This window comes from Rhagoletis zephyria, unplaced genomic scaffold (genome assembly GCF_001687245.7).
Source record: "Rhagoletis zephyria isolate East Lansing unplaced genomic scaffold, Rhagoletis_zephyria_1.1 Rzeph_scaffold_00678, whole genome shotgun sequence".
NCBI classification, from domain to species: Eukaryota; Metazoa; Arthropoda; class Insecta; order Diptera; family Tephritidae; genus Rhagoletis; species Rhagoletis zephyria.
In genome coordinates, this window is record NW_016157762.1 from 30,039 (window position 1) to 54,076 (window position 24,038).

Sequence of the window (24,038 nt, forward strand, 5' to 3'; positions counted from 1 at the left end):
CCTCTTTTCTGTAACGAGAAATTCACTTCGCCACAAAACAGTGACGAATTTTCAGGTATCATCTAAAATAGCTTTGAAAAGGCTTAATTTTCAACAAAATTTAGCAGGACTGCTACCAGTTTAAAAAATCCAACTCAAGATAACATACGATCAGTGTTGCCATTTTAGCCGTTTTCAGGCTAGATTTAGCCGGTTGCGAAAGAGAACAGCCGAAGAAAATTCGGTTTAGCCTCTTAGCTTTGGCAATATGCAATTTTTTCTTAAAATTTACTTATATAAGTTTTCACTTTTCGTATCGACCTGTGTTACATCCATACATCTTATAAAATAAAGTCCCAAAATATGTATGTAATGTAATAACTTCACACAGTTTGCTCGAATTTTAAAATGGTTGTTTGCATTTTAAAGCTTAGCTATCTGGGAAGGATAATTCTAACATTATTTGAAGGAACCTATAAAAAGAGCGTGCCAGTATGCCAAAATGAATATCAAAAAAGAATAAATCAATTGAAATACTTCATCTTTGCAGCTACACTTTGAAACGATTACTTACGTTCTGCATTCAAAAAAATAGTTGGCAATTTTCTAATATAACATAAATTTGTGAAACAAAAGTGATACTTTTTTAAATAAATATTATAAAAAAACTTTTTAATATACAACGCTTTTATAAATGGACTAAAAAGTATAAAATAATATTTCTCAATCCCATAGAATTTGTTTTGATAACTTTTGATTTTGAAATTTTGGCAAAAGTCGTTATAAACAATTTATGAGATTGAAAATGAAAAGCGTGGGGCGCATGTAATTGACACCTGAATTGATATGAAGGATAATATATGTTCATATGTATGTGGATATATGAATAACGACCGCTTAAAATCGATCTAAAATTTTTACTTTCTCTGTAGAAATTTTAGGTCTATGTTATGTAGTTTGCCTATTGTCAATTCAATATAATGCTTTGCATTGCATGCGTCCCACGCTTTTCATTTTCAATCTCATAAATTGTTTATAACGACTTTTGCTAAAATTTCCAAATCAAAAGTTATCAAAACAAATTCATTGGGATTGAGAAATATTATTTTTTACTTTTTAGTCCATTTGTAAAGGCGTTGTATATTAAAAAGTTTTTTTTTATATTATTTTCAACTTTTTAGTCTTGTCTGTATAAAATTTTGCAATAGATATTAAAATAATTCAACGATGTTAATAGATAGGTGTAAACACATGCATTTACATATCGTCACTAGACACGAATAAAGGCGCGAGCTTTAAAGTTGACCGCGAAAAAAAACGCATAGTTAACGGCGAAGAAAGACGCGTTAAAATATTTGACGACGAAGAAAGACCCGTCAACTCATTTTCGCGGTCGATTATGTTTGCAGGTGTAACAGTATGTATATTGCCCAAAGAGTTTTTAGGGAATGATGCTGAAGTGACAGTCCTTGGCCAGGTACAAATCTATGTTTACGCGTCTTTCTTCGCCGAAGTTTTCCTTATGCGTCTATTTTCGTAAGATTTTTTTACGCGTCTTTTTTCGCCGTCAAAGCACCAGCGCGCCTTTATTTGTGTGTAGTGACGATATGTATGTACATACATACGAGCACCAATTAATTTCATTTAAAGAAATGGCGTGTGGTCCATTTCCGCTGTAGCATACGTAGTGCATAAATGACATCTACCTCGCCCTATGCACTACAGATGTCGCCCTATGCACTAGACTTTTAAAGGATCTTTTAAAGAATGGCGTGTCGTCTATTTCCGTTGTAGCGTACGTAGTAAATAGGGCGCCAACTAGATGTCATCTAGCTCACCCTATGCACTAGACTTTTTTATAGGAACTTTGCAAAGCAAAGGTTTTATGGTGTCGGACACACAACATTGAAAGTTTCTTGAGCCACAACATTGCAAATTGATAAAAGCGTTGTAAAAAGGCTGTTTGTGTGTATGTTCGCTGTGTGCCAAATGTAGCAATCTGCGTTAAGCGGGAAGAAGCAGACAAAGCAAAGATGCGAAAATGAGTGCATCTGTTCATTTTGTTTGTTGTTAGTGGATACGTTCGCTAGCTCAGCAAATCAAAAAAATTATGCTCCCTGATTCCTCTATATGCTGATTTTTGGTTTTGTTGCTCACAATTTTTTGTATTTCCCGCCAACAAACAATTTCACCACACCAATAATAATAATAAACAATAATAATCTCGTGAATGGCGGTTCCGATTTTCATGAGAATTTGTTTATAAATAACTTTCAGCAACCATCATGTCAGGGGCTCAAAAATGTACTTTTTTCCGGTAGGTGTACCAGCTACCGATCTATCCGAAAAAATCGTATTTATGGGGATATTTGCTTGAAATTTGGCACATAGATGCTTGAATTAGCATATATCGCACACGATCTTCAAAAGTGACAGAACTCAAAATTTGGCATTTTTGAAATTATGCACTAAAAATGTACACGGCGCCTTTATTTAATAATAATAATAGATTGCCGCTAACACATATGATAGTTTTGGCCGAGCTTCTCCTCCGATTTGCTCCTTCAATGCTGATCGTCTTGCCGTGGCGAAGGGGCTTAAATGACGACATGGAAATCCCCCAAAGGGCGCTTTCAGATCGTGATGAACTAAGAGGAAAGCTTCATATCCTTTGCAATCGAGAGGGAAGCCAACAAACCAAACTGGTATGTGAGCAAACTTCCCGGTTGGAAAGTATGTGGATATAGCCGCACCAGCAACACCCTAAGCCAAGGTGTTGAGGTATATTGAATAGCCGACCGCGAACGGTCCCCTCCGATGCCCGGGGAAGGTCGGAGGTATAAGTGCCTTCTCTACGTATGCCGGCTCTGCGGACGAGTGACGAACCCTTTCCGTGCATACTCGTGGGACAAAATATTAACGATCTAGACAAAAAACAAAAACAACAAACACAAACTGAAACCGAAACAAAACTGATGACGAACACTGCAACGAACACTGGACAATCGACGTTGGCACTTCCTTATCGGAACCCGGGCCCCTTCGTTACGGAGTCCGATGAAGACACCCTTCTTGCCTTCAGTCAGGAGACAATCAAAAGTGTTCCTGGTTGTACCAACCATAGTACACCAGAAGCACAAGCAGCAAAATATACCACATCTAAGAATGCCAAGCCAGGCATCCCTACCAGCCATGACCTTCCGTCTTCCTCCAAAGCTGGCGGCAGTACCAACCACAGTACAACGACGGCGGGAGCAGGGCGGAAAAAGAAATAAAGGAACTCCCTGAACCAAATCAGAAAGCTACCAGAGGGCAGTCTACATGCTAGATAAAATATCAGCAATTCAGCTCCAAGCGGCTCCTATTAGTTGAAGGTGGTCGAGTACTACAAAAAGGTGGTTGAGGAATATGAGAGCTCCTTAAAAGAGAAGCAATCTGCAAACCCCAATCCACCTGAAATAAAGCAAAGGGGCGAATCTCAAAAGAGAAATCGTTCCACCAACGACAGCACAACCGGCGGAGAGAGCAAGAAGCCTAAACAGGCTTCTTCATCTGACCCCAACCCGCTGCAACGCCACTTTAGTTGATGGCCATAGTCGACGAAAACTCGAAGAATCCGGTATCTATGCAGAAGCACTGGGTGGAGACCGACGTCAAGCTATCGAGTCTCGTTATGGAGGGTTAAAAGATGCGTGGACCAAGCTTCTTTGGACTTCTTAGCTGGGTGCGTCGCTAAAATAAACGAAGCATTCGTCGGCCTTAAACTAACGCTGATTCCAGCTAAGGACGTCCCTCAGAGGCCTCATGCACGTACCTGGTTACCCCTCATGGAGGAACCAGGCGAAAAACTTCTGAGGTGCCTAAAGCTCGTCAACAAACAATGACAGCTTATCAAGTTGAGCAGCCAAATAAAACCAGCAGACCTCTTCTCTTGGCCATTTGCGATGAATCTATTGAGGCTCTGTCAAAGGCGGACAACAGAATTCGCTTTGGCATCCGCATGGCCAAGATGAAGATTTTTTTAGGCAACAAGGCTCCTGATGAAGACGACACAGAGGAGGTCGACGATGCGAGCCAGTTGCTGAAGGACGTCAACATCACCGATGCAGCCCCCTCGGAAGATGAAGTGTGTACAGATTAATCTACAGCACTCAATATGTGCGACCGATAATCTGTCAATCCTTCTCGGAGAGGGAAGCATCGACGTCAGCCTAATCCAGAAGCCGTGGGTCAGAGGTGATCTGATCCATGGACTTAACAGCAGTACACATAACCTCTCTTTTAGTGGTAAAACAGGTAAACCAAGAGCATGCATTATAATCAAAAAAGGTATTGATGCAGTGGAGAGGGAAGGCCACCAAAATATCTTCCTGGCATCTGCCTACCTGGCTCATGACAGGGACGCCCCACCCGACGAACTGGAACAATTTATCGCCCAAAATCAGAGGGAACAAATTCTCATAGGATGCGACGCAAATGCGAGACACACTATCTGGGGGAGTTCCACGATAAACAGCAGAGGTGAGTCTTTTGCGCTTTATATTAAATATTAACCTGAGTATATGCAATAAAGGAGAGAGTCCGAACTTTATATTTCCCACCTCCGAAAGATTTGCGGGATGGGAAGAGGTACTGGACTGAGGCACTGGAGAGTATCCAGTGAAACATCCATGTCGGATCATTGTTGGATACTCTTCAGCATTCGCGGAAAGCCCACTACCTCTTCCCTATTTCGGAATCTGAGAAGAACAATATGGCCAAAATTTATCAGGCTAACGTCAGGTAACCTAGACAGTAGTAAATCAAAGGAGATTACAACTGCTGTAGAACTAGACAACACAGTAGATAAGCTGGAAAAAAACTCTAGCCATAGCTTTTGAAAAATCCACACCAGTAAGCTTCCTTAAGAAAAAATCCCTTCCATGGTGGAGGGAGCACAGGTCGAATCTCAGAAAAATCTTTAACGAGTGCTACAGAACAAAACTGTGGCATCCATACAAAGATGAATTAAGGCAGTACAAAAAATTAATAAAGAAAGCTTAAGAGGATTCTTGGCACTCCTATTGCACATCCATAGAGAACTGTAGGAATTCCGCCAGACTAAGCAAAGTTTTATCCAAGGAACACACCAACCCCAACCTTATTAAGGGAGAGGACGGTGCATGGACCAGGACAGCGGAGGAATCACTAGAGACTCTCATAAATACACACTTTCCTGGCTGCGATCAGAGGCCAAAAACATGGCCTAATACAAATCGTCAGCAACTCTCAAATGAGTTACTCGACTCAGTCGTAGACAAGAAAAAAATTAGTTCGCTATAAATAAATTCTCTCCATACAAATCCCCTGGCCCAGATGGCGTCATTCCGATAATGCTCCAGAAATTGCAGTACCCTATGGTATCCTGGCTGGAAAGGGTCTACAAAGCCAGTATCAGCTTGACATACATTTCGAAAAGCTGGAAAAGAGTCAATGTTGCCTTCATTCCCAAACCGGGAAGAANTTAGGCAACAAGGCTCCTGATGAAGACGACACAGAGGAGGTCGACGATGCGAGCCAGTTGCTGAAGGACGTCAACATCACCGATGCAGCCCCCTCGGAAGATGAAGTGTGTACAGATTAATCTACAGCACTCAATATGTGCGACCGATAATCTGTCAATCCTTCTCGGAGAGGGAAGCATCGACGTCAGCCTAATCCAGAAGCCGTGGGTCAGAGGTGATCTGATCCATGGACTTAACAGCAGTACACATAACCTCTCTTTTAGTGGTAAAACAGGTAAACCAAGAGCATGCATTATAATCAAAAAAGGTATTGATGCAGTGGAGAGGGAAGGCCACCAAAATATCTTCCTGGCATCTGCCTACCTGGCTCATGACAGGGACGCCCCACCCGACGAACTGGAACAATTTATCGCCCAAAATCAGAGGGAACAAATTCTCATAGGATGCGACGCAAATGCGAGACACACTATCTGGGGGAGTTCCACGATAAACAGCAGAGGTGAGTCTTTTGCGCTTTATATTAAATATTAACCTGAGTATATGCAATAAAGGAGAGAGTCCGAACTTTATATTTCCCACCTCCGAAAGATTTGCGGGATGGGAAGAGGTACTGGACTGAGGCACTGGAGAGTATCCAGTGAAACATCCATGTCGGATCATTGTTGGATACTCTTCAGCATTCGCGGAAAGCCCACTACCTCTTCCCTATTTCGGAATCTGAGAAGAACAATATGGCCAAAATTTATCAGGCTAACGTCAGGTAACCTAGACAGTAGTAAATCAAAGGAGATTACAACTGCTGTAGAACTAGACAACACAGTAGATAAGCTGGAAAAAAACTCTAGCCATAGCTTTTGAAAAATCCACACCAGTAAGCTTCCTTAAGAAAAAATCCCTTCCATGGTGGAGGGAGCACAGGTCGAATCTCAGAAAAATCTTTAACGAGTGCTACAGAACAAAACTGTGGCATCCATACAAAGATGAATTAAGGCAGTACAAAAAATTAATAAAGAAAGCTTAAGAGGATTCTTGGCACTCCTATTGCACATCCATAGAGAACTGTAGGAATTCCGCCAGACTAAGCAAAGTTTTATCCAAGGAACACACCAACCCCAACCTTATTAAGGGAGAGGACGGTGCATGGACCAGGACAGCGGAGGAATCACTAGAGACTCTCATAAATACACACTTTCCTGGCTGCGATCAGAGGCCAAAAACATGGCCTAATACAAATCGTCAGCAACTCTCAAATGAGTTACTCGACTCAGTCGTAGACAAGAAAAAAATTAGTTCGCTATAAATAAATTCTCTCCATACAAATCCCCTGGCCCAGATGGCGTCATTCCGATAATGCTCCAGAAATTGCAGTACCCTATGGTATCCTGGCTGGAAAGGGTCTACAAAGCCAGTATCAGCTTGACATACATTTCGAAAAGCTGGAAAAGAGTCAATGTTGCCTTCATTCCCAAACCGGGAAGAAGAAATCACGAAAAAGCAAAAGACTTCCGACCAATAAGTCTTACATATTTCCTGCTAAAGGTGCTGGAAAGACTATTAGACCTACATATTAGGCTTTTTCTGGGAAATTCCAAACTTTCCAAAGCTCAACATGCATACAAGGGCAGGTCAACTGAAACTTCATGAAGTCGTGGGCACCATAGAAAAATCACTCCAATCACAATCACACACCAGCAGTACACTTTGGCGGCATTCCTCGACATAGAGGCAGTGTTGCCATTTTAGCCGTTTTCCGGCTAGATTTAGCTGGTTACGATAGCAAACAGCCGGAGAAAACTCGGTTTAGCCGGCTGTCGATTTGTTAGCCGTTTTGCAAAAAAAAATTTGTAGGTTTTAGCCGATTTTATCTATTTGCTATTCTCCTTATTTTATTAAAATTCAAATATACAAGTTTTTATTTTTACAAATTTAGTGATCCAAAATCTATTAGAAATGGCTAGTCTTATCCCTGAGAAAATTTTCATGTCGGGCTGTGTTTATATAAAATTGAAAAACAATTTTTTCTAACCCGAAAAGTCTTCAGATAGTGAGCCGATTTCAATGTTTTATTTTGTTTTGAGCGAGTGACCCAATTACATATAAACTGGGACGCGCCATTTTAGCTGATTATAAAGTTACAAATTTTGCTGAAATTTTGCAAAATTTTCATAATTTTTACACAAAGTCTAAAATCTGGATATAGTATATGATTTTTGTTAAGTAATAAATAAACTAAAGAAAAAAAACGAAACTTGCTTCAATTTTTGTTAAGAATGTCTTAAATTTAAGTGTGAAGTTTTACGCGCAACACTTAGAAAATAAAAGAGCACAAGTTTCGATGTGGAGCAAAACTCTCTGAGGAGGCAATACCTGTGAAGAATTGCATTATCGTGCAAATATACTTTATTTTTGTTATCATTGTTATTTCCGAGTTGGTGGCCTTCAGCCGCACTAGAAGAAATAACCTCATCAGTCCAACTCCGGTTACGCCATCCACAGTATTTTCGCGCAAAATCCACCTCCAAATTTACAATACATATGCATATTTCAAATCGAAATCTTTATTTAAATTAAAGCTTAATCCCTTTGCTAGAGGTATATGAAAAATTTTTTTTATTCGGGTCACGTAATTGGGTTATAATCATTGTACAAATAACCGAACCGTACCAAAACTGTCTTACTTATGCATTTTTCTATAAACAAAAATTTTATAAAATGAAACTGCAATAGTTTTCATCTTATGTGGATAATTATTGTCAGAAATACATAGTTTTGTGCTTATATTTATGTATATATATTTTTTAGCAGCACCACATCTTTATCAGAAAAGTCCGAGAAACCAAAAATTGGAAAAAGTTGCAGGCCATCATTTTAACTCGACCTCCTCCCTGTTCCATGGATAACGGTACATCTTTTAGATGTTAAAGAATATTTTGCGTCAGCAATTTGTCGTCGAACTACACGTATTACGTACCCTATCCTCGGCAAAGCAGCAAACAACTTTATTTTCGAATCTTTACACAGGTGTACCGAATTCTGACAGTTTGGAAACGCGCAACACTTTTAATATTTTCATCCAAATCCACTAACTTGATTTTTTTTTTTTTNCAAATCGTCAGCAACTCTCAAATGAGTTACTCGACTCAGTCGTAGACAAGAAAAAAATTAGTTCGCTATAAATAAATTCTCTCCATACAAATCCCCTGGCCCAGATGGCGTCATTCCGATAATGCTCCAGAAATTGCAGTACCCTATGGTATCCTGGCTGGAAAGGGTCTACAAAGCCAGTATCAGCTTGACATACATTTCGAAAAGCTGGAAAAGAGTCAATGTTGCCTTCATTCCCAAACCGGGAAGAAGAAATCACGAAAAAGCAAAAGACTTCCGACCAATAAGTCTTACATATTTCCTGCTAAAGGTGCTGGAAAGACTATTAGACCTACATATTAGGCTTTTTCTGGGAAATTCCAAACTTTCCAAAGCTCAACATGCATACAAGGGCAGGTCAACTGAAACTTCATGAAGTCGTGGGCACCATAGAAAAATCACTCCAATCACAATCACACACCAGCAGTACACTTTGGCGGCATTCCTCGACATAGAGGCAGTGTTGCCATTTTAGCCGTTTTCCGGCTAGATTTAGCTGGTTACGATAGCAAACAGCCGGAGAAAACTCGGTTTAGCCGGCTGTCGATTTGTTAGCCGTTTTGCAAAAAAAAATTTGTAGGTTTTAGCCGATTTTATCTATTTGCTATTCTCCTTATTTTATTAAAATTCAAATATACAAGTTTTTATTTTTACAAATTTAGTGATCCAAAATCTATTAGAAATGGCTAGTCTTATCCCTGAGAAAATTTTCATGTCGGGCTGTGTTTATATAAAATTGAAAAACAATTTTTTCTAACCCGAAAAGTCTTCAGATAGTGAGCCGATTTCAATGTTTTATTTTGTTTTGAGCGAGTGACCCAATTACATATAAACTGGGACGCGCCATTTTAGCTGATTATAAAGTTACAAATTTTGCTGAAATTTTGCAAAATTTTCATAATTTTTACACAAAGTCTAAAATCTGGATATAGTATATGATTTTTGTTAAGTAATAAATAAACTAAAGAAAAAAAACGAAACTTGCTTCAATTTTTGTTAAGAATGTCTTAAATTTAAGTGTGAAGTTTTACGCGCAACACTTAGAAAATAAAAGAGCACAAGTTTCGATGTGGAGCAAAACTCTCTGAGGAGGCAATACCTGTGAAGAATTGCATTATCGTGCAAATATACTTTATTTTTGTTATCATTGTTATTTCCGAGTTGGTGGCCTTCAGCCGCACTAGAAGAAATAACCTCATCAGTCCAACTCCGGTTACGCCATCCACAGTATTTTCGCGCAAAATCCACCTCCAAATTTACAATACATATGCATATTTCAAATCGAAATCTTTATTTAAATTAAAGCTTAATCCCTTTGCTAGAGGTATATGAAAAATTTTTTTTATTCGGGTCACGTAATTGGGTTATAATCATTGTACAAATAACCGAACCGTACCAAAACTGTCTTACTTATGCATTTTTCTATAAACAAAAATTTTATAAAATGAAACTGCAATAGTTTTCATCTTATGTGGATAATTATTGTCAGAAATACATAGTTTTGTGCTTATATTTATGTATATATATTTTTTAGCAGCACCACATCTTTATCAGAAAAGTCCGAGAAACCAAAAATTGGAAAAAGTTGCAGGCCATCATTTTAACTCGACCTCCTCCCTGTTCCATGGATAACGGTACATCTTTTAGATGTTAAAGAATATTTTGCGTCAGCAATTTGTCGTCGAACTACACGTATTACGTACCCTATCCTCGGCAAAGCAGCAAACAACTTTATTTTCGAATCTTTACACAGGTGTACCGAATTCTGACAGTTTGGAAACGCGCAACACTTTTAATATTTTCATCCAAATCCACTAACTTGATTTTTTTTTTTTTTACTTTTACAAGAATCAAAATTTTGTCTACTAGTGAATCTGGTGGCATGATTTTAGTTAAATGTCAAAAACTTGTTAAAAGTTCGGCAACAACAACGAATGTTAATATATTAAACTACCTTCTGTGTTTGTATCATGGCGTTTTCTTTTCTCTAAATAATGTTGCTCTGTTTTCCTCAGCCCTTTCACAACTTTACGCGTTCATTTCTCAATATATTGCCCTCCGCCTAAGCAAAAGGGCCATACTTTTTGCTANACTCGGTTTAGCCGGCTGTCGATTTGTTAGCCGTTTTGCAAAAAAAAATTTGTAGGTTTTAGCCGATTTTATCTATTTGCTATTCTCCTTATTTTATTAAAATTCAAATATACAAGTTTTTATTTTTACAAATTTAGTGATCCAAAATCTATTAGAAATGGCTAGTCTTATCCCTGAGAAAATTTTCATGTCGGGCTGTGTTTATATAAAATTGAAAAACAATTTTTTCTAACCCGAAAAGTCTTCAGATAGTGAGCCGATTTCAATGTTTTATTTTGTTTTGAGCGAGTGACCCAATTACATATAAACTGGGACGCGCCATTTTAGCTGATTATAAAGTTACAAATTTTGCTGAAATTTTGCAAAATTTTCATAATTTTTACACAAAGTCTAAAATCTGGATATAGTATATGATTTTTGTTAAGTAATAAATAAACTAAAGAAAAAAAACGAAACTTGCTTCAATTTTTGTTAAGAATGTCTTAAATTTAAGTGTGAAGTTTTACGCGCAACACTTAGAAAATAAAAGAGCACAAGTTTCGATGTGGAGCAAAACTCTCTGAGGAGGCAATACCTGTGAAGAATTGCATTATCGTGCAAATATACTTTATTTTTGTTATCATTGTTATTTCCGAGTTGGTGGCCTTCAGCCGCACTAGAAGAAATAACCTCATCAGTCCAACTCCGGTTACGCCATCCACAGTATTTTCGCGCAAAATCCACCTCCAAATTTACAATACATATGCATATTTCAAATCGAAATCTTTATTTAAATTAAAGCTTAATCCCTTTGCTAGAGGTATATGAAAAATTTTTTTTATTCGGGTCACGTAATTGGGTTATAATCATTGTACAAATAACCGAACCGTACCAAAACTGTCTTACTTATGCATTTTTCTATAAACAAAAATTTTATAAAATGAAACTGCAATAGTTTTCATCTTATGTGGATAATTATTGTCAGAAATACATAGTTTTGTGCTTATATTTATGTATATATATTTTTTAGCAGCACCACATCTTTATCAGAAAAGTCCGAGAAACCAAAAATTGGAAAAAGTTGCAGGCCATCATTTTAACTCGACCTCCTCCCTGTTCCATGGATAACGGTACATCTTTTAGATGTTAAAGAATATTTTGCGTCAGCAATTTGTCGTCGAACTACACGTATTACGTACCCTATCCTCGGCAAAGCAGCAAACAACTTTATTTTCGAATCTTTACACAGGTGTACCGAATTCTGACAGTTTGGAAACGCGCAACACTTTTAATATTTTCATCCAAATCCACTAACTTGATTTTTTTTTTTTTTACTTTTACAAGAATCAAAATTTTGTCTACTAGTGAATCTGGTGGCATGATTTTAGTTAAATGTCAAAAACTTGTTAAAAGTTCGGCAACAACAACGAATGTTAATATATTAAACTACCTTCTGTGTTTGTATCATGGCGTTTTCTTTTCTCTAAATAATGTTGCTCTGTTTTCCTCAGCCCTTTCACAACTTTACGCGTTCATTTCTCAATATATTGCCCTCCGCCTAAGCAAAAGGGCCATACTTTTTGCTAATATAGTCATTTTGCGGGACAAAAAGCAACCTACTGCAATGTTACAATATTTATAAGAAGGCAAAATTGTTTAATAGAAAAGGAAATGCAATAAGTTTATAACTTAACTCTGTTTTTATATTTAAGTGATACAAACGTGAACATTTCCTTTGTTAAACAAAAATAAAGTGGTGTACGGCTTAGCTAGGAATAATCTTTGTTAACCAAAAAAAATTTAATGTATTTACTAGTCTTTCTAATCGTAATTTGTGTATTAAAAAAAAATGTATTCTAGTTAAAACATTTTAGCCGTTTTTAGCCGTTTTTTTTTTGTCCAATATAGCCGGTCACCCCAAAAAGTTCTGGCAACACTGCATAGAGAGGGCCTTCCATAACATATCAGTCTAAGCAATTGTTCGATCTCTTGTGAAGGTGGGAATATCTGACCACATATGCGAGTGCATCGAACAAATGCTCAGAAACAGAATCATAATTTCTACCATTGGTTCAGTAACGCTATCCCGTTATGCAAATAGAGGCACTCCCCAAGAGGGAGTTCTGTCTCCGCTACTATGGGTGGTGGTACTGAACGACATTCTACTGGATCTCAACAAAGGTGGAGTGCATATGCAGATGATGTAGTGAAATCCTAGAGGGAGCTTTGCGCCGGCTAAACACCTGGGCTACAAAAAGTGGACTGGGTGTCACCCCTAGCAAGACGGAACTGATGCTGTTCACCGATAAAACAAAAAAACCACAATTCAGGCTTCCTCCCGTAATGGAACGTCTCTCACATTGTCCTCCGAGGCTAAATACTTGGGTGTCGTATTAGATACCAAGCTGAGCTGGAAGACAAATATAGAGGCGGGTTGAGCGAGCCTACACAGCTTATTATACATGTAAAAGAATATTCAGTAGGAACTGGGGATTGAAGCCAAAGCTTGTCCTCTGGATGTACACGGCTATCATATGACCACTTCTAACGTATGCGGCGTTAGTTTGGTGGCCAGCACTAGATAAACAATACAACGTCAGGAAATTAGGCGGTATACAAAGAGCAGCTTGTGCAGGTGCTACAGGGGCAATTAAGTCGTGTCCATCTGATGCGCTTAATGTAATCCTGCATCAGCTACCCATAGAACTCCATATCCGCGAAACTGCTCCGTCTGCGGCAGTCAGACTCGAAGGGTCAAGCTGCTTGAGGGCGCTTCAGCACGGCCATAGTAGTATTCTTCACAAACTTATCGAATCAGGGGAACAATCAGATTATATACCTCCTACGACAGATTTCAGGAAAAGCTTTCAGGTGAAGTTTCCTTCAAGACGGGATTGGAGTAGGGGCAGGATAGTCGAGGAGAATTCCATTGAAATCTATATTGACGGGTCCAAAGTGAACTGCGTTGTGGGTGCGGGGGTGTTCTCTGAAACGCTGAATGTCTCTCTCTCGTTTCGACTACCTGACTTTGCTAGCATCTTCCAAGCGGAAGTACTGGGCATCGAAAAGGCCTGTAAAGCACTAGAGAGGAACTGCGTAGGTGCACGAAAAGCATACATTTTTTCAGATAGCCAAGCGGCACTTCTGGCACTTGCCTCATCGGTCACAAAATCCAAAACAGTCAGAGATTGCAAATGTGCGTTAAGCTCGGCGGCCGAGTTAATAGACATCACTCTCATCTGGGTTCCCGGCCATAGGAACATACACGGNCTCTGGATGTACACGGCTATCATATGACCACTTCTAACGTATGCGGCGTTAGTTTGGTGGCCAGCACTAGATAAACAATACAACGTCAGGAAATTAGGCGGTATACAAAGAGCAGCTTGTGCAGGTGCTACAGGGGCAATTAAGTCGTGTCCATCTGATGCGCTTAATGTAATCCTGCATCAGCTACCCATAGAACTCCATATCCGCGAAACTGCTCCGTCTGCGGCAGTCAGACTCGAAGGGTCAAGCTGCTTGAGGGCGCTTCAGCACGGCCATAGTAGTATTCTTCACAAACTTATCGAATCAGGGGAACAATCAGATTATATACCTCCTACGACAGATTTCAGGAAAAGCTTTCAGGTGAAGTTTCCTTCAAGACGGGATTGGAGTAGGGGCAGGATAGTCGAGGAGAATTCCATTGAAATCTATATTGACGGGTCCAAAGTGAACTGCGTTGTGGGTGCGGGGGTGTTCTCTGAAACGCTGAATGTCTCTCTCTCGTTTCGACTACCTGACTTTGCTAGCATCTTCCAAGCGGAAGTACTGGGCATCGAAAAGGCCTGTAAAGCACTAGAGAGGAACTGCGTAGGTGCACGAAAAGCATACATTTTTTCAGATAGCCAAGCGGCACTTCTGGCACTTGCCTCATCGGTCACAAAATCCAAAACAGTCAGAGATTGCAAATGTGCGTTAAGCTCGGCGGCCGAGTTAATAGACATCACTCTCATCTGGGTTCCCGGCCATAGGAACATACACGGAAATGAGAGGACTGACGAGTTGGCTAAGACCGGAGCATCTTTAGATGAAGCCGAAGCAGAAATTATAAATTGTCCACTCGGACTCATCAAAAGGGAACTGCATCTGCAATTCACACGTATGGCTGATACACGTTGCAACAACCTTCCAACCTGCAAAACTGCGAGGTAAATATGGCCGCACTATGACAAGCCAAATACAGAAGAACTTCTCAAGAGGTCGAGGAAAGATATAGCCAAATTAATAGCCACGATAACGGGACATTGGCCCATTGGTGAACATGCAGCTAGAATGGGCCTCGGTGCCGTAGCGGTAATCTTGTGGGAAGTAAGGAAACAGTCCTTCACTATCTTTGCGAGTGCCTAGCATTGGCAGAAATAAGGCAGACCACACTCGGGAGTTTTTCCATCCAAAATCTTGGGGAAATCTCCAAATTCACCATTACTAACCTTAATAGATTCATCGGAAAATCCAATTGGTTTGACGAACCCAACGCATCATGAAAGCAGATAATATCAGGGGTCCCAGAGAAAGCGTATCAAAATTGTGCTTTCAGCACTAATTGGGTCCTGGGAACATACCCAGGCGACGCTTCTACCAACCAACCAACCAACCAACCTCCGATTTGTGGCGTGCGCCTTGATGTTGTCGCACAAAGAGGAGGGACCTAAAATTGTACGACGACTCCGAACGGTGATTGCATTTTAATGAGAAGCCGTTTTTCATGGCATAAATACACTCGGAGGTTTGCCATTGCCTGCCGAGGGGCAACAGCTGTTAAGAAAAAACATTTTTTCTAATTTTTTTCGATGTTGCTTTGATTAGGGCTTTTATTTACCTTTCAGCAAAAGCTGGAGCAAATTGTTGCTAAGGTAAAGTGTAATTTTGAGTTTGGAAGATCGTGTGAGTTATGTAAGATAATTTTTTCTGATAGGTGGACCAGGAACCGATCTATTAGAAAATATTTTATTTATGGTCCGATTTGCTTGAAATTCGGTAAACGTATTATAGATATACATACATAGACAAGAGATGGACAAGAGATGTCCCTTCTTTTTATAAGAGCTGATCTCGTGAACGGCTGTACCGCGTTTTTTGCAATTTTGGACACCTACTACACACACACACTCTATAAATCACTCATCATGCCTGTGCTGATGTACGGCGCGGAGGCATGGACAATGAAAACATCTGATGAAGCGGCTCTTGGAGTTTTTTAGATAAAGATTCTGCGAAAGATTTACGGATCATTACGCTTTGGCGATGGAGAATACCGAAGGTGGTTTAACGATAATCTGTTTGAGCTTTACATAATGCAGCGAATTAAGGGCCTTATTCTGTATCACGAACGATAGGCAAAACGAACGATTCGTCTGCAGACGACAACCTCTCTGATTGCGATTTTAAACTCTAACGTTCGTCTTCGTCTTGCTTTCCATACATTGCGTTGCAATGGTCTCGGTTGCGTTTAAACCGGCTAAAATGATGCCGCCGGACTAATTTTTGAAGCATTCCTCTGCAGACGAATCGTTTGTGTGGCCTATCGTTCATGATACAGAATAAGGCTGTAAAATTCAGCGGCTCCACTGGCTTGGCCATGTCGTTCGAATGAACAGAAACGCTCCTGCTTTCAAAGTATTCAACGCGGGCCGCGATGCTGGTAACAGATGAAGAGGAATACCTCCTCTGTGTTGGAAAGACCAGGTGGAAAAGGACTTTGCTTCACTTGGCATCTCCAATTGGGGTCAGTTGGCACAGAAGAGAAAAGACTGGCGTGCTGTTTTGAACTCGGCCAAAATCACCTTAGTGGTTACATCGCCAATAAATAAGAAGAAGAAGAGAGACACATACTACTAGGGTTGCCAACATTTTATAAGAAATTTATAGTATTTTTTCAAAAAAATCAGAAAAAATATAGTACACTTCAAATATATATAGTATTTTTTTTTAAAGAAAAAGCAAAAATGCTTTTTAAGTGTATATCTTTTTTCTTTCTTATGCATTTTCTCTATAAAAAATATATTTCTGTGAAAGTATCATATGCTTTATCGCTATCAATATTTAAATTAATATAAATGAAAAGTTAACTTTTTATTAGTGAGATATTCGCTTTATTTCTCTCATCTCCCATTTTAAAATCTTACTAGAAAAACTCCTTCTGTGAATGCCGAAGTTGCAGAAATAGAGAGCATAAGCGAAATAATTTTATGTAAATTTGGTAAATCTTTCTAAGTATTTTTAAAAATTTTGCCATAATTGATCTGTTTGTTTTAAAGTATATTTATTATAACATTGATATTTCAGTATAAATGTCATCCATTTTAAAACATCTCTTTCTTACAAATGTCTGAAATATATTTATATTTATAAGTGAAGAAATATATTATTTTTGCATACTGTATTTTTTCCAACCGTATATAGTACGCAGACCCAAAAAATAGTACAATACTATATATTATAGTACGGTTGGCAACCCTACCTACTGCAGACGTTCCAAGGATGGTTATAGGCTGATAACAATTTCGATATATCAAGGAAGCGTGGCGTGGAAATTTGAAATCAATCTCGTACTCATGGAGAAAAGTGTGGACTATTTGAAAAGGGGCGTGGTGCCTTAGAAAACTATTGAAACTTTTACCTATTTGTAAATACATATGTACATATATAATTCTTCGGTACGTGTGTTTCTGAGTGAACTCCTCCTAATCGACCGAAAGGATTTCAATTAATTTTTTTATGTGTTTGAGTGAGTTCCTGTATAGTTTAGGTTCACAACGTAAAACGCTAGGTGGCGGTGCAGTCGAGTTATTACTAAAAATCGTATTTATGATCCGATTTGGCTCATATTCGAGATATATAGATATAGGTAACGGTAGGGGCAATGCTATTGCAAAAAATCCGCAAGTTGAAGCTAGAGTCGAGTTATTTTTAAAAATCGTCTAGTGAAGAAATTCGGAGACACCAGGGATCAAAGTCAAATTACCACTGTTGAATCAACCACTAAACAGAATATAGACAATTCTTGATGAATGCAAGATATTAAAATATAAGATATTTAAGGTATTTAGTCTTAAATAAGTCTATGTATATTGGATTTCTATGGACCAATGATACTAGCCCATTTGGAAATTGCCACCTTCGAACCGGATTATTGTTGCCGCAGGAACTTCTAGACGGACTTCACGATTTCGTTACGTTATTTAAGACGGCAATGGTGGATATCCTTTCTGACGGTTTCAAAAAAACGTGAACGTGAATTGTTGGGGAAAACGTTGGACAAAATGTTTCAATAAAAAATAATTTTGGGCGGGACGAAGTTCGTCGGGTCTGCTATTATAATATATACCATAGAAAAAAAAATTATTTGTAATTCGAAAATTTTCAACACCGTCATTAAAACAATGCCAAAAATCAGGAGTAAGTCCTCGCGAGTTCAAATTTGCACCTCACTAAACTAGAATTTAATAGACTACAAACTGCATACCATAATTTTTTGTAAAGATGCTGACTGTATTTTTTCCAAAGAACATAGCGGGAATATTTTAATAAATTTTTTTTTTATGTACATATGTCTTCAATTTTAGTGTAGAAAAAACGGATGAGAATAAAAGACCCCGAATTTCCATGTGAAGCAAAACTGTCTGGGAAGACAATATCTATGAATATTTGTATCGTGGTGCTAATATCCTTTAGTGTTGCTTATTATTGCTTTCTGACAGGCATGTACAGAGAGTGAGCAGGTCAATAAAAACGGGAACGTTTGAAATATATGGACATCAAAATAAAATTACATAGTTAGTTTAATTGTTAAAAACTTAAAAAGCGACCGGCTGGTTCAATATGAGATACTGGCTTTTTTTCTCGAAATAATGTTGCCCAATTTTCCTCAGCCTTTACACAGCTTTACGTGTTGATTTCTCAAAATATTGTCCTACGAATAAGCAAAAGTTGGAATACTTTCTATTAATATAATCATTTTGCAAAATTTTACAATATAAAAACCGCCATAAGTTTTGAATTGATCTATTTTTTATATTTATGTAAGTAAAACAAACACGACTTCTGATGTAGAACTTTAATTAATCAAGTATAACGGCAGTTTCCTTTGATAACTAAAAATTATTTTATGGATTTATTAGTCCTTCAACTTTATTCAAATAAAACATGTTAATTTTAGCTGAAACATTTTAGTCATTTTTTCGCCAATTTAGCCAGTCGGCCCAAAAATTTCTGGCAACACTGCATATGATTGGAAAAAAACACTACATGGACCAACCATTAATCTAACACGCAGAAATTTCATACATTAATCGAACTAACTATAGTATATAGTAGATTCTTTTATTTGAAATGTATATTAATTTTCATTTTTTAGTGCATTTTTTGTGCTTTCTTAGAACTAATATTTATTAAGAATTATAAATAATATCGAATACGTGGCAACTTTGTGCAAATATCTCCAGATACCCTTAAAATTAAAAACATTATCTGAATACAAAATTCCATCAAAATCGTTAGAGCTGTTTCCGAGAAACCTTTATATGTATATATATACCTATGTATATGTATTTGATACACACATATTTAAAATAATCGATACTTTAAAGTGATGAGATACTTAGTGTTTAGGTCGCCATCCTAAGCATTAATTTTGCGACCCGGCCTAATATTTAACTTTGTGTATAAGACACAACAGTTATTTTATACTTGTACAACCCACTATCTATGTAAAAATTTCCCTTGCGGGGAAAACTGTTTCCTTGAGCTAAACTACATAGCAGAAAAAAGAACGGATCTTACTTATCTTGCGAGTATCCAAATAAGCAGACGTCCTCCAGCCACCACGCTTCATCGCCTCATCATTTTAATACAAAGGTAATCTGAAATACAAGTGAATATATTATTATTAGAGCAAATAAAATCTGTTTGAATTCTTTGTATTTCTAATACCGAATTGTACCTTGTTTCTTTTATTTGACTTACGACACAGCGGAGCGAACGTGCAACCGCTCCTTGCAATATATTCGCCCGTTGAACACATACATATATGGGCATTCCCACCGGAAGGTCTACCGCGAACGAAAAATAAAATGTTTGTAAAATAAAGTTTTTATTTTATATTATAAAAAAGAAAATATCCAATTGTCATTATTCGAAAGAGTTTACAGTGTTGCTAAGTTACAGCGGTAATACAAATTGTGGGAAATTTTAGCGTAGCTCTTTCTTACTATTTCTCTATTTTTATTGAATTTTCTCCTTAATAATTATTTTGAAAAAGAGTTGTTCCGATTTCACTCATACCACTAAATCTCTTGCACACTCACACTTTATTTGAGAAAAAGACAAAGAGAGTAAACAAAGCTAAGTTAACGGTAATTTTTACTTTACATTCATTGATATTCTAATGTCACGTTTGAGCCATTGAAAAGTAATTTTTTATTCTTACTTCTGTATTGACCGGTGGAAGTGGTTGAAAACAAGAACGCAAAGTAAGTTTAGAACGTAGAGTTGAAAAAAAAGATTTAAGTGAATTAATTTCTTTTAAATAATATTTTTTTGGTGTCTCAAAGTTTGTCACGTTACGTACCCCATACAAATACAAATACAAAACCAGTATGGAAATTTTAGAAATGTCTTCGTATTCTCAGCCGGAAGCAGTTGCCAGTTCAAAAATAAATTTATAGCAAGCAGTTTATGCGAATTTTTAGTTGAATTAAATTTGAAAAATATCGAATGGAACTTTTTTGCCACTTCACACGGCAAAGGTCCAGTCGATGGAGTGGGAGCTGTTATTAAGAGAAAGGTTTGGCAGTTGACTAAAGCAAAAAATTTAGTATTAGACGATGCTAAATCTTTTTTTGAATGTGCTCGAAACCACATTGAAGGTGTCCAATTGGCATACATATCTTCAGAGCAAAGAAGAAGAAATGTCTTTAACATTAGCTGAGAAGTGGAAAAAAGTCCCAAATATACCTGGAATACGTCAACTTCATTGGCTATCAAGCAGCGAAAATTTCAAACGGCATTTTCTTCGAAAATAAATGTATTTTAGTATTAAGATTTTCTTTCCTATTTTTTGGAATTTATCGTTATTTAGATACGTATATCCATTAAAATGTTCTGAATAAAAAATTATGTTGCGTTTTTCCTTTAACAGGAATTCCTGTTAACTTAACTTAAACTTAAATTAAACTTAACTCAAGTTAAGCTCAAAATGGTGTAAGGAATTTCTTCAGCAGTATACGATATGTCACGTTACGAACGTCACGTTACGTACCTTATTATATATTGTATAAAAAAATCTAACAAGTATTTTCAAGGCAAAAATAAGGCTAGCATAACACAAGGCAAACAGATTAAACTGTAATAAGTTACATTAAAAAATTCATACATTATTCGCAGATTTTCACATTTGTATAGGTGCAGCGGAAAACCACTTCTATTTTATGTCACGTGACGAACCGATGTTGGTTTGTTTGTATCTTTGAACCCTTTTTCTTTACAGATCCTTATTTCGCACTTTATGTAGCGCTTCTAAAGAGCTATCCAAAAATCAAATTAAGGGAGAGGAAATTTAAATTAGTCTCTACTTTTCTGCACGTTGAAATCGTACGACTGTCACGTGCGCCACCATGGAAATGCCCATATACATATGTAGTTTGAGAATTCTTACGATTTTATTGTCTTAAAAACTTATTTGCGAATTTTTACTAGAACTTACCGTTAAGGAGAAAATTTATCCTAAATGCACTGACAACTATTTTTTCCCTGTAACTCTCCAAATTTTTAATTCAACCCCTTCTACCCGAAAACTGGTATAGTACTGCAGTAGTATTTTCGGTTTGTTTTTCGGTAGTAGTAAATATATCCAATGGTCCCTGCACGGCAAACGCACATTTTCAGCAGTTTTTTTTTGTTTCCAACCCTGCAGAGAAAAATTATCAATTGTTAAAACTAACCAACTTATAGTTAGCTTTTTGGCGAGATTTCGATTAATACCTCACTTTTAATTAGCTATGACAAAACCAACTTAAAGTGAATTGTAAAGTCGTGCAGGAGTCATGCAGACGCAATCGGGAGTTGGTTTTCTTTACAAGTTTCTATTAAATATCCTCATACAAAAATTACTTTCAATACACTTTTTTTCTGAACTTCGCAGATTCTTTTTCATATTCAGGACAAATAAAAGGAAGATCGAAATTTTATACTATCATTTTGAAGTTATGTCTGACGGTGTTCGAATATGGGGCCACCCAGAGCAGAATATGTAAACAAATATGAAATGTAATAAAATAAAGTAAATAAATAAGTAAATAAAAAAGTAAAAAAACAAAAAAATATTTTGTTTTTCTTATTGATATTTTATGTCCAAAAGTAGTTAGTTACAAGTTAGTTGACATGTAATGCAGAGGTATCCAGGTCTGACTTTTTTGCGGCCATCGCCCCACAAAAGTAGTTAGCTTTTTTCGAACAAAATACACAGTTAATAGTTAGCACTAGTGTTCGCGTAAACAGACTAAAGTTAGGTATAAGCTAACGTCACTCCCTGCAGGGAAACTACGAATCGTCAAGCATAACACCCAAGTAAGAATCTCAGCGCCGTTGAGTGGTGTTACATAACTTTATGACTGTAGTCCATTCCTCTAATCCATTAAAATTAGCAAAAATACGATATTTTTCCTTATAGCTCTGCCGGTTCCAATACATATTATATTTTTATTAAACTACGTGGATTATATGGTGTTTACCTGCTTTACAATTATCGAATTTAATATAATTTAAAAAATTAACACACGATTTAAAGAAGTTTTTCACTAGTTCGCCTTGTATTTAACACATCTTAAAACCAAATAAACAATTATCAGCACGGCATTTTGACAGAGCGGTGCGAGCGAATGAAAACAAAGAGGGATTAAAAAATAACAAAATCTAGTCAAGAATTGTATTCTCTTCACCCTATGTTCAGTTATAAAAGCAAAAAATGCGGTTGGGAAAATTGACTTGGCAGCCTAAATCGGCCAAACACTCCTCTGTGCAGCGTCGAGGCGCCCCTCCCTTCCTTTCGCAATTTTGCACTGGTGGCATTATAACCGTCCAGAAAAAAGAATAATATTAACCCTCTAACCGGTAAAAGTGCTTCAAGGCAAGGATCACAAAAATCACCTTTTGCATATGAAGATGTAATTTTTCATTACACAAGTGAGATCCGCGCTCTTGATCATATTTTTGATGACATTTCTTTCTCAAATTAGACGGTAATCCGACGGGCCGTTTGCCCTCTGTAATCCGTTTTTTGCGAATATGTGTAGGAGAAGGTCATGTTTTCGTATTGTTATGTAGCTGCGTATTTGTACCCGGCGGCGCGGCATGCAGGCACGCTTGCATCCCAAGCTAGCTCGTCGGTTGGGGGGGTTGTCATTTCCGCCTGCCTTGGTAGTCGCTACACAAACAAAAAGTTAATCGTGCCTGGTGATACGGAGAACTACTAGTGCGGATGGTCACAAAAAAAACAAAGAGAAATAAGAAGATGAGCAAGAGAAAGCACTACAGATAAATGGTCCAGTCCCGTCCTGTCAGGTGGAGTCATCCCACCCTTCTTCTGCGTGAACTCCACGCGAAACCTTGGGCGTTGTCGTGACTCCTCACCTTCTTACAACGCCCCCTAAGCCTGACACACGTCCGTCTAACAATCAGTCAGTCATTTCACCTCAGTTGTCGTTGCGTCTTCACACTCCCTCTTCCCCTCTGTTGCACAAGTGCAACACCCACACCAAAAACTTGAGATTAGCGCTCCATATTTACCTCTGTTACCTACTCAAAATACCAAACAAATAAATCAAGGCATATTTCCTTCTTTTCTGATCGTTACTTCACAATGAACCAGTTTATTAATTCCTCCTCTATTTGTTTAAGAAAATCTAGGGATATATCCTAATACTAACTAGCTCCTACTGCGCTATATCTTACTTACAAGTGTACTTATGCTATTTATTATTTCACTCCTATTTCTCTAGTTAAACTTCACTTGCTATTTGTTACTTTGTTAATGGTGAACTCTACCTCCTACTTATGTACGTATGTATGTATATGTATATTGCCTACGTTGAAATTTTTATTTTGGGGACGTTCTTTTAATTCAAGAATTTTATTCCCATAAAGTGTTAGCCACAAGCTTCACGATGTTATATCTACGGTGTTGAAAATAGTTGGATTTTATGTTCTATGTTTACATATGTCGTTCGACGCGATTTTTTTTAAGCGTCGCATTTTTCTATTGCGTTTTAGTTATGGTGCTTTTTACCGGTAAGGCAAATA